The 12,891-nt window shown below is 38.7% G+C and overlaps 1 protein-coding gene across 2 annotated transcripts in view; it reads left to right on the forward strand.

The window, feature by feature from the left end:
- The window catches only part of vsnl1b (visinin-like 1b), a 20,888-nt gene continuing 7,997 nt past the window's right edge, over window positions 1-12,891 (forward strand). Inside the window, exons 1-3 of one of the 2 annotated variants that reach the window (XM_037541867.1) lie at window positions 1-121; window positions 3,074-3,189; window positions 5,452-5,555. The gene's annotated coding sequence lies outside the window, so the exon portion shown is untranslated. Of the gene's footprint in view, window positions 122-3,073; window positions 3,190-5,451; window positions 5,556-9,632; window positions 10,010-12,891 lie in introns of those variants that run through there. The other variant, XM_017699933.2, reaches the window with a different exon arrangement.

Here is a 12,891-nt window from a genome sequence, read left to right on the forward strand (position 1 = left end):
GTTGTGGAATACGACTAGCTTGGAGATTCAGCGTTACAGGGAATTTGAGCTGCTGAGGACTGAACTCATTCTCCTTCAGCTGGGTTTTCACCTGTTTTTTCATTTTTCTTTACCTTTCAGGGTAAGAAGATGCATGTTGTTTTTAACAATACTGGTCACTATACCTTGAATTACTGTATCCAGTAATTGATTTAATGACAGTGAAAGCAAAGCTGAACAGTTATAGTCCTTGACTCAAGTTCAAGTTTCAAGTTTATTTGTCATTTGCACAACATGTACATTTATGCATTTAAATGCTTGTGGTGAGGCTCAGGTAATCACTCTACAGAAAGTAAATAAGTAAAAGTAAAATAGACAAATTGCAATATATTAAATTTACACAAAACATAGAGAAAATATAAAGAAAATATACACAAAATATCTAGAAATATACACAAAATATACACAAAGTATATACACTACTGTGAGCATCCAGTTATCTCTTTTATCAGCCCCCATTGTGAAGAGCTATGAGATAACTGGAGTGCAGAATGGGTCAGGGTCTGTGGCTGATTAATGGGGAATCATGCTGAAATCTGTGAGCGAGATGGTAATTCATCTGTGTGTAGTCATGGCAAAGCGAGTACCCCCACCCAACTGTCGAATGCATTAATCTAATGAGATATCCGCCTGTGTGCTACCAGTGTAATCTCAATGTCTTACTGACATAGAGAAATGCAGGATATGTAGTGAAGATCAGCCCTGCAGACAAATACTCCTTGGACAGCACAATTACCGAATATGATCTAGAAGGGAAAAAAGGTTAAAGAAATCTTTGAGCTCTACATGCAAACAGAAGATACTGCCTAATAATGAAACTTGATGTATGAAGAGTATAAGTGATCCTTATTGTCAGTTAAAGATATATATAAATATTCTGCAAATATTTTATTATATCTTTTCATGGGACAATACTATAGAAATGAAACTTGGATATGACTTAAAGTGGTCAGTGTACAGCTTGTATAGCAGTATAGATTTACTGTCCTCTGAAAATAACACAGCTGGCAACACAAGTGAGTACACCTCACAGTGAACATGTCCAAACTGTGCTCAAAGTGTCAATATTTTGTGTGACCACCATTATTATCTAGCACTGCCTTAACCCTCTTGGGCATGGAATTCACCAGAGCTGCACAGGTAGCTACTGGAATCCTCTTCCACTCCTCCATGATGACATCACAGAGCTGGTGGATGTTAGACTCTTTGTGCTCCTCCACCTTCCGCTTGAGGATGCCCCACAGGTGCTCAACTGGGTTTAGGTCTGGAGACATACTTGCCCAGTCCATCACCTTACTTTCAGCAAGGCAATTGTCATGTTGGAGGTGTGTTTGGGGTCATTATCAAGTTGGAAAACTGCCACGCGGTGCAGTTTCCAAAGGGAGGGGATCATGCTCTGCTTCAGAATGTCACAGTACATGTTGTAATTAATGTTTCCCTCAATGAACCACAGCTCCCCAGTGCAGACAGCACTCATGGAGCTCCAGACCATGATGCTACCACCACCATGCTTGATTGTAGGCAAGAGACAGCTGGCTTGGTACTCCTCACCACGGTGCCACCACACATGCTGGACATCATCTGAGCCAAGCAAGTTTATCTTGGTCTCGTCAGACCACAGGACATGGTTCCAGTAATCTATGTTCTTGGACAGCTTGTCTTCAGCAAACTATTTGTGGGCTTTATTGTGCATCAGCTTCAGAAGAGGCTTCCTTTTGGGACGATGGCCATGCAAACAGAGTTGCGGGGTATGGTCTGAGCACTGACAGGCTGACCTCCCTCTTCTTCAAACTCTGCAATTGTACCCAAAACTTCAAATTTAACAGCCCTGCATTTACACCTGAAATCTTGTAACTCTAAGGAGTCACATGACACCAGAAAGGGTCAAGGACACAATTGGGCACAGTTTGGACATGTTCACTGTGTGGTGTACGCACTTGTGTTGCTAGCTATTTAGACATTAATGGCTGTGTGTTGAGTTATTTTCAGAGAACAGTAAATCTGTACTGCTATACAAGTTGTACACTAATACTTTAAGTTATATCCATGTTTAATTTCTATAGTGTTGTCCCATGAAAAGATATAATAAAAAAATTGCAGAAATGTGAGGGGTGTACTCATTTTTGTGAGACACTGTATATAAAAGCAAATAACAGGAGTCGGGCCCCCTGGATGCATATTTTTAGACTAGTTGAAGACCTGGGCTCCCAAGCAACACGTTGAAACATTAAAACATTAAAAATTAAAGTGCAAATTAAATAACCTTAAATTAAGTATTGTAGTTGATACATGTAATATTTTGCATTTTAAGATTGCTTTTCTTCTAGACATTTCTACTTGTCTTTGCCAATTTTATTAAGTATATTTATACAACTCAGGCTATATTGGCAGATAATTTTACTTATATTAAGAAATATGCCATATCTGCCAATATAACCTGAAATATAATATAGAAATTAAATAATGATTAGTGATTTTTCAAAAGAAGTAATAAGCAACATAATGACATTACAATTTGAGAGAAGTAATTGGTAACTTGCCATTGATTCCTTGTTTTTTGATTAATTACATACCACTGTAGCTGTCTATATTAAAAGTAATGCTAGCAGAATGTAACCCATGTTTCATTGCATTATTATTACTAAAAACCTCATCATGTAACATAATCATCCTGATAACCTTGGAATGTTGCTGTTAAAATGTGATACAAGTTAACATTTAACCATGTAGGAACATTATTTGATATGATAAACATATTTTTTTAGTTCTTTGAGCATTAAATTAAATGGTTTTCTTTAAAATATTTTTAGAACTTACAGATGACATCTGACAAAGTTGTGGGAATGTTCCTTGATAGCTGCAAAAGAGCCTCTCAGCACTCCAGTGACACTGACATGGCGGTGGTGTGTTAGTGTGTGATTTAGAACTAAAATTGCTGACAGATGCTTGTAAAGAGACCTAATGAATGTATTATTAGCTTTATGCAAAATTCAAGCGTACTTTACGTAAAACATGATGTTTTTGCTGTTTTTAGATTGAATGAGTGCTCTTGCGCCAACAGCACACAAGACAAGCAGTAGAAATGAAACACCATCAACTGCTGTGACTTCCTCATTGATCCATAGACAAACGGGGAAGGCACCAGACTGGGTGAGAGGCAATATGACCAAGAAGTTAATAAAGCATTATGACAAAGCATTACCTCATACAAAGACTGCAAAGAAAAGAGGGAACCAGGATTTAAGGTCAGTTCCATAATTCCATATAAGGTCAGTTGAGAGACACAAATTGTGTAATATTTCATCGCTATCAGGACAAAATCTCCAAAATGGTAAATTTACTGGAGAAGGAAATCATCCTTCTTGACTTTGAATGGAAGTTTATGTAACTTAATGTCGATGCATGTTAATGTAGATTTTTTCCAGTTAATTTTGAACCATTTTTATTTGTACATCCTTCATGAAATTTGAACATAACAAGCATTAGCCATTAGATCTGAAGATTGTAGATTGGAAGAGGTTGGTTTATATCCCAATACTGAAGAAAGAGTCCAGAAAGAATGTATAAACTTTTATATAATTTCTCTTATATCACACACCAGTAAAATTAGGCTCAAGATCATAACACAGACTAAAGCCTTAAACAGATTCATAACTGCCAAACATGCAAGCAGGATTCAGGAAGGACAGAGGAACAAGTGATGTCATTACTGATGTATCCTGGGCGATTGCATAATGAGGAATTCAAGAAAGAAGTCAGCATGTGTTTCACTGACTACAGCACAGCCTTTTTATGTTTTGACAACGTACAATTATGGAATGTCCTCAGGAAAATTGATGTAGCAGAGCATCCCATTGTTCTCTACACCATCACCTTATCCACAAATGGCCAGTCTGACTGTAAGTCTTCAATCTAATCAGGCAGATTATTATTTTTATCTACAGTGGATTTCATAAACTGTTGTGGTTCTTAGTTTTGCATCTCATATTTGGATGCCCACTAATGGATGATTGCTCATGGCACAGGAGCTTTACCCTAGACATTGCTGTGAGGATTTGATTGCACGCAGCCACAAGAGTACGTGTAAGGTTAGGTAATGATAGATGATTAGTTCTGGATCACAAACATCACTCCAACTCATCCAAAAGGTGTTGGATGAAGCTTCATCACTCCCATCACTGCTCCACAGCCCAGTGTTGGGAGGCTTTATAAACAATTAGCTGACATTTGGCCTTGAGCATGGTAACCTTGGGCTTGTATGCAGCTGCTCCAGACTGTCCCACTCTATTGACAATGCTTTTATAGAGATTATACAAGAGATTATACACACATGCAATGGGTGCATCTTAAAGTGGATGAAAACTTTTTTTAGTTATCATTTATAGCAGTGATGGTATGTACAGTTACAGGTAGATGACAAATTAAAGGAATAAACTGAATAAATGAGATGAGAAACAGGTCGAATGCAAATATATATGCATGACACAATCAAGTAATGAAGATAAAAATAGTAACAATAAATGATCATATGTTATGGCTCTTGCAGTCACCAGATCTCAAGTCATATAAATAGTTAAATAGCTTTAAGGAGATTTTAGATGTGTTAGGCAGCACTTTCCACTACTGTCAAAACACTAGTTGAAGAAATATCTCTTGAAAATGAGTTGTTGTCAATGGGCATTTGAATTAAATTGATAATCTTTGGATTTGGATAGCAGCTTTCTGTTGTTCCCAAACAAATTTTTTTATTGCATAACTCAGCTACAGGACCTCACTTGGTTGGCCCTCAGGCCTTCAAAATCAGCGTTCAGTAACCACATTGATGCTTTGATATTTCATGCACCAGTATGCACAAGTACTTAATTTCAACAGTAAAACATTACACTATTAAAAGGTTCTATAAAATACCAAAACTGATCATTTGACTTCATATACTGTGCTCCATGTAGACTCTATATAGTGATATTCTTTTACAATATATTCTGTCTGTGATGATACATATGTGATGATAGTGCATAGACAGAGCCTGACACCAAAAAGGAGAAGATAGAAATAAGCTTAACTGATAATGGAATTTATTATAAGAAGATTTTTGGACCATGTCTATCAGTCTGTCCATCATGAAATTTTAAACCAATGTAAAGGTTAACTGCAGTTTTCAACTGGTGTTATCAAAAAACAAACAAACAAAAATGAAGACCCAAGGTTTTTGCAGAGGCATGAATGATATTTATCATTGTGGAGATAAATTAAGAGGAGTATTTTAAATATATTCTTGGTCTTCTGGGTTTCTTTGGTTTCATAATAATTTATAGTGTAGATATAGGCTTAAGTTGTGCCTAGATCTTGCTGCTCTATTTCATTTCTTGTGAAGCTTTATTATTTCAAATCCATTGTTTTTTCTCCTGGCAGCTATGGCTGGAAAGCAGCACCTTGTGAATGTGAGCTCTGCTTCCTGAAAAGCACAGCACAACACAACACAACGTCTTAGCAAGCTGACTGCAGATCCCTACGTTGTAAGTAAACTGAAATATTAGTTCCCACCTTTTTTTGTTCCATTGTTTACATCAGAATATTTAAAGCCACATTCAGTGGTCGAACTACAAAAAATTCAATGTGGATAGTGGAGGGGGATGTAAGAACCTACAGCTACATTTTTCAGGAATAAGCCAGTTTATTTATCTCCTCTGTTGGCACTGTGATTGGATTGCCTAGACAGCAACAGTTTTTAGGATATCTACTACAACCTACTATGAATATAACTATTATGCAACTATGGGCACTTTTAAGATTAATAGACCCTTATTAGTCCCACAACGGGGAAATTTCACCTCTGGATTTAACCCATCCGTGAAGTGAAACACCACATACACTCTTGTGAGCACATACACTAGGGGGCAGTGAGCACACTTGCCCGGAGCGGTGGGCAGCCCAATCCGCAGCGGCTGGGGAACAGTTGGGGCTTAAGTGTCTTGCTCAAGGACAGCTCAGTCATGTGGGGCTCTGGGGATTGAAACGGCGACCTTCCGGTCACGAGGCTGGTTCCCTAACCTCCAGCCCATGACTGCTTTTTTTCTTTTAGGTCCTGGAAGTAGAATTGGATATATGTTTAAATGTTAAAAGCATACAATGAAGTTACTGAATCACAAAATGACTTCTTTTTTACTCAAACTGCAATGCATAAATGTTAAAACATACTGAAATAAGTACTGTAGAAACAAGATATGTATAGATATAATAGATACATATATTTAAATAGACAAATATCCACACTTATATTGTCACGCTTGGCTCCTCCTGCTCCCCCATGTGCTTATTGTTTACCTTTGGACATTCCACATGCATTTGTTTTGGTTCAGTCCTGCCCCCTTGTTTTCTTGACTTCACCCCTGATTCGTTTCACCTGTCCCTCTTCATCCCTGTGATTATTTAAGCCCTGTGTTTGTTCATAGTTTTGGTTGGTCTTTGTTTGTACGCCTGTGTGATTGTGTTGTTTGATGTTAGATGTTCTAATTGTTGTTTTATTCAATGTTTCTTTTGTCATGTCTGAACCCCAGTCTCTCCGTGTTGGCTTTTTGAACCTGGACTGTCATGAACACAACCCTGGATTTGCCCTCAATAAAAGTCGCTTATCTCAGCATATGCGTCCGTCTTCTCGCTCCGTGTTACATATATCCCCTTACTGCAGTCTGTGAAACCGACCAAATTACCTAAATTTAAATCTAGGTGTCCCTCCATTCTCAGAAAAGCAAAATAAATATCAGCATTTTCATATCCTGTATTTTCTGCATGTCTATACCTTTCAGCATATAACTGTACAGTAAAGCTATGGAGAAAATACAGGACATGTCAGTGTTGTCTGCCAAAGCTAATATAACAGATCATGCTATTTGTCGTTTATGCTCATAAGCAAGACACATTCTATTCATACTAGATTTACTATAAAGACAGTTTCAATTTGGATTAAATGTTTTTTTTATAAACTTCTGACAAACAATACATTTGTGATTTGTATTTTTTTTCATAGGCTTTGGTACAGTTCATGCATTGTACAAGACAAATTGGTGTGTAAATTCCAACTACAGATGGAATTAGGTGATATAACAGCATTAATCCAAAGGGGATGGAAAGGGAGAATGGTAGTTTTACAAGGGGTGGGGTGTGGGCTCTGATTTTGTTTTTTTGTTTTTTTGATTGCATTACCTTGTGCCCCCCTTTAAATCACAAGGAATAAAATAGCTTAGTGAATAATGTGTTTGCTTGTGCTGTGCAAATGCAGTCTCTGTTCCTCCCATTCCTAAGTTTAAGCTTAGGAAGCCCAAGCACCTTGAGGACTCCTTTCTCCTTGGGGCCTGGACAGTGACTTACATTACTGCCCCAGCTGTGACACCCCTGTTTATTGTAGTATTGAAAGGGGGTATTTCATTTAGGGCTTTCTTACTCAGTGTATGGGTAACTGGCCCTTGAACTGAGAGATAAGAGACATTGATGCCAAAGTGTCAAACTGACCAATGCTCTGACATATTCTGCAGCACAGAATATGCTTTTCTTTCTTTTGTAAAGATTGTAGTTGTGCGAACATTTCATCATAGATGGACCAATAGAAATGGTTGAAATCAATTTATTGGAATAAAATCTTCTTACATCAACTTGTATTAATTGTTAGGAGCATTTTCCTTTCCCCTATAAAGTAACCATTTGAGAGAGGGTACAAGGTTTTGTTAAACCTCCTTTTGAGAACAAGGTTTTGTAACCACAGCAATATGTTTTGATGCATTAACTTCAAAACTACTCAGTGGATCCCATCACTCCATCCTATCAGTTCATCACATCAGTCCAAATCCTGTAGTATTTAGTATGTAGAATGTAGCTACTCTCCATGTCACGACTTATGCAGCAGCTCAGCTCCCAGTACTTTTAGCAGCCCACCTGTTTTAGTGATTTCTCAAGTAATGTGAAAATCATTCATGGATTGAAAGATGCTGGCAAATTCAGTTTGGGCTTCAAACTGATATGCTCAGGAAGCATGTGAGTCTTTTCTCTTCAACAATGCATGACTATTAGCCTAAATAAATGATATATTCACCTCAAACGTTTTTGTTTCTTTCCAGTTCCAATTAGTTAGACAATATTATTTAACAGAATTGCTTTTTTCCTTTGCTTTGGGAGGATAATCTGTTTTGGGTTTTTCCCCCACAGGAAATCAGTGCTCCTTTTGAAGGTAGATGTGATCAGATTAACATGTAATACCCTTAAAATAACTTTGTAAATCATTGTTTTTGAATGAGTGGTACTCAATGCTCTCAATAAAAGTGCCCTTTAATATCCAGTTGTCATATATGAAGGCATTTAATCAGAAATATTAATGTATTTTAGGACATATTGTACTCATACCAATAGTGTGATAGCTAATTATGTAAAGGCGGGTAATGTGTGTTTTATATTTTACATATATATATATATATATATATATATATATATATATATATATATATATATATGTGTGTGTGTGTGTGTGTGTGTGTGTGTGTGTGTGTGTGTGTGTGTGTGTGTGTGTGTATATATATATATATATATATATATATATATATATATATATATATATAGAGAGAGAGAGAGAGAGAGAGAGAGAGAGAGAGATAGATAGATAGATAGATAGATAGATAGATAGATAGATAGATAGATAGAAAGAATTGGGGATGAGGAGTTTCATCCTTGAAAACCCAAAGGTCTGTATGTGTGACCACCCTTTAGTCCCTCACCCTCATATCTACGTAACTTAGTATGTAGTTTAACAATAGTTACTGATTTATCCCTTATAGTTATAGATGTATTGATACTATACATCATATAGACAGTTGTAGACAATAATATTGTGTGATACCTTGTGCGTAACATGCAAGTTTAGCCTGTGTTTTGTAGCCCTTAATACCACTAAATCCCTTCCATCTCTTCCACATGCATAGCATTACTGAAACTGCCAATATATCCTACATGTCCAAACGTTTGTAGACACCTGCTCATCCAAAATTTCTGAATTAATATGAAATGTGTTCCCTCTTTGCTATTATGGTCTCTACCCTTAAGGGAAGGCTTTAAACTAGATGCTGGATGTGAGGATTTGATTACAATCAAGCACAGCAGCATTAGTGAGGTCAGACACTGACCTCACTAATGCTGATGTTGGATGATGTTGGATGATCAGTTCTGGATCACTCCAACTCATCCCAAAGGTATTGGTTAGTGCTCCATCAATAGAGAACACAGTCCACAGCCCAGTGCTGTACCCCTTAAGCCAATGCTTTGTATTAAGCATGGTGACCTTAGTCTCATGCATGGCTAAATGTCCCATTCTATCAGCCATGCTTTTCTATGGAGATTAAAGGCTGAATTGATTGTCTGTGTCAGTGATGGATGCACCTTAAACTAGCACAAAAAGAGGAATGCTTTCAGACAAATGTGTGTTTCTGAACTGAACATCTTTTGAAAACAATAACATAGATTTTGATGCCATGCCATACCGCCCCCCCCCCCAAACACCCCCCGCCCCCCACGGACTGCCTCCTGTGCACAGCCCAGCATGCCTCAGCACTGCGTGCCCATATAACGCTGCTTGCTCACATGAGGAGCCGCGAGAAGGAGACGAGCCCGTGTGCGCAAACTCAAGCAGCCGCGCCATCGAGCCAAAGCTGCAGCACGATCCCGAGCGCAGAGGAGAGGAGAGAGCCACCTCCGAGGAGCTGGAGAGGAGAGCCACCTCCCAGGAGCTGAGGAGCACCTAAAACAAACAAATAAACCAAAACAGAAACACAGCAGAGGAAAGGAGAGGAGAGGAGCAGCGCTGACACATAGCTAAAGCGTTCAGTGAGGGGGGGCTCAGCTTCGCGTGCTTTCGGGCAGGCTTCTGACCGTTTTCGTTCAGCACCAACGCGCACACCCTCCCCATCAGCCTCTCCCAAACTCCTGCAAGGTAAGAGGCGGTTGCTAACAGGCAGCTATTGGGAAGAAAGTAAGAAAGAAAGAAAAAACGGGGGAAACGGGCTGGTGTCTGGTTTTGGTTCGTTCGTGGGGCTCAGTTGCGTTTCCCTGCAGCAAACGGGTGAATGAACGGATGAATGAAGGTGTGAATGAGCGAGGATTTCGCACATGCATGACATACCCGTGGTGCATGGCCTGCTTTCAGCGCGCTCTGCATGCATGCATGCGTGTTTATCAGTGGAGGTGGGGGTGAAAGAAGGAGAGATGGATTTATAGAAAAGAAATGAGCCTGTGGTTCGTGATGAGCGGCGCAGACATGGTGCAGGACGCACGCAGCAGCCTTCAAGGAGGGTCTTGCTGTGCTCTTGCTCATGAAACTGCATTTGCGTTTAGTGCCATTTTTCTGAGTGGGTGGGGGGGCTTCAGCCACAGCTGTAGTATGTTAGGACGATGGCACTCCAGCACAGACACAATATCACTGCGTCTGTATTGTTTTTTTTTCCTGAAGAGGGATGGCAGAGCCAGCGTTTCCAAAATGGAAGACGACATATGTGGTGATAAATAGCCTGTTCATGTTGTCATGCCTGTGTTGACTTGGATGTCCTAAATGGAATCTCCTTCATAATCTGCCTCACAGGCGCTGCGGAATGGGCTAATATATCAGCTTAACCGAAACATGGCAAAGCCTGAACGAGCCGCTCTATTTACTCGTTTTCCCTCCACGGCATCGAGCAGCCAAGTGTAGCTTTGAATGCTGCACCGCAAGACTGCAATGGAAGACGGTCTCCCAGCACTTTGCCTCTCTCAAGGTCATTCAGTGAGGGGTTGGAGCTTGGAGGAGCTCTCAGCGCTCTTACATAACAGTCCTGGCGGTTAGTTAACGATGCGGCCTAATTAAATAACCATTTCTGCGTCTCTTTAATTAGCCAACGTTATCACTGAAAAAGCGTCTGCTACTGTGGCTTTTGGTGCGCAGTGCTCGCACGAGACAGCCTACAGAACAGCCCAGTGGAGCCAGTGAAACGATGAGGAGGTGCTGGAGAGCCCCCCCCCCCATCTCCCCCCGCCTCTCCGCACATATTACAACATTACAAGTTACCATGTGTGGGTCCTGTTAGAAACGAGGCGATGCAGCGTGAAACTGGTCTGCTCAGAGTGACATGGCCAGCTTCTGACAGGTTTCATCACGAACAGGCAAAGACTTGTCAGTGGCTCTTTATTTTATCACAGCTCTGATGACCATGAGGCCAATATTGTCATTTCAGAGTCAGAGGAACAGAGAAAGTCTTTAAATGCAGTCTTAATAAAAGAGTGAATTATATTACTGTAAGCCACTATGCAACTACTACTAGTACTAATAATAATAATAACAATGGTAAAGATCATTATCAGTCATCATCACCATGATAACACTATTGTTGCTGTTTAATAAGTATTGTAATTTATGTGTGAAGATGGTGCTTTTAAAGGGCTCATATTCCACATCCCACATTTCTGTGCTTGTATATCCCAAAAACAGCCATAATTCATTTTACAGTGTAATTTTCTAACCTTTCTTTATCCCTTAGGCCCACATCTTACATTCTTCTTGTTTTCACTTAATATAGTTTCGTGAATTTATGCGCTAAAAATAATTTACATTATTATTTTCCCATCTATTTATGGCTTTTAGAATCAAACAGACAATTTTTTTGTTACTGTACCTTTAATTTGATATATGTAAATAGAACAGAGCTGGCCTGTATTGTGCCTTATCCAAAAGGTGGTTTTGGCTGAATTGCTCCTTATAACTTCAGCATGAATGGGTGGGGTTGAATAAGTGAATGTATGACATCACAAAAACAGTGAATTCAGAATGAGCCATTTTTGTAGCTTAGTTTCTATATGTGGACTGGGTAGTCAGGTAAATTTGGTTTTCATATAGAAACTTTAAATATGCAATAATCCAAAAATCAGTCCTGGCAGAAACACTAATGCTTCCGCTTGAATGGAAGGGTTTAAAGTGCTCTAGATTGAATAGACATATATATATATATATATATATATATATATATATATATATACATATATATATATATATATGCTGTGAAATCACAAGAATTGTATTGAAAACAGCCGTGTTTGCAGCTTAGTTTCCAGAAATGTTTTTTTTTTTTGTTTATAGTTTTTTTTGGCCTGTCCTGCATATATCTATCATGCACAGCTCGTCAGTACTTAAGGTTGCAGGAACATGACGATAATTGTCAGCAAACAAGTTTACTATTTATATTCTCTCTAGTACGAATGTCAGTCTGTACATTTCTAATGTATCGGAAATGAAGAGCATATGCTAAATGTAAGCTAATGTATTATTGATTATTTGTGTAATGTGCTTGTGGTTATTCAGACTTACTGTAATATAGAAGGAGGGACATCAGACACATAATTGCACTTCCTGTTAGAGGTGGGTGATGTGTCAAAATATAACATCTCAGTACTTAAAGACAGTTCTATTATACACAACATGTATCACAGTATTTTGTGTTTGTATCATAAATTGGAACTGGCACAGTGTACCACTAATGTCAAAAATACTGATGATACATGATTTTATTCATTTCACATTCTGCACCGCACTCAGAATTAATTATGCTCTCTTTGTAATGGAACATGGAATTGTCGATGTTCAAGAACTGCTGGCATTCACAATATGCTTAGAAAAAGCACATCTTTATGTAATTTATCATGATAATGAACAGTATTGTCATATTGCCCCCTTTACTGATTGCATCTGCCGGTAATGAATGTGCCACTGTCACAGACCATAACACAGTTAAGTTCGAGCCCTTTAGACTTCAAGGTTCCCTGTTAATAGATCCAGGAAAGGAAATGAAA

Source organism: Pygocentrus nattereri, chromosome 10 (genome assembly GCF_015220715.1).
Source record: "Pygocentrus nattereri isolate fPygNat1 chromosome 10, fPygNat1.pri, whole genome shotgun sequence".
Taxonomy (NCBI): Eukaryota; Metazoa; Chordata; class Actinopteri; order Characiformes; family Serrasalmidae; genus Pygocentrus; species Pygocentrus nattereri.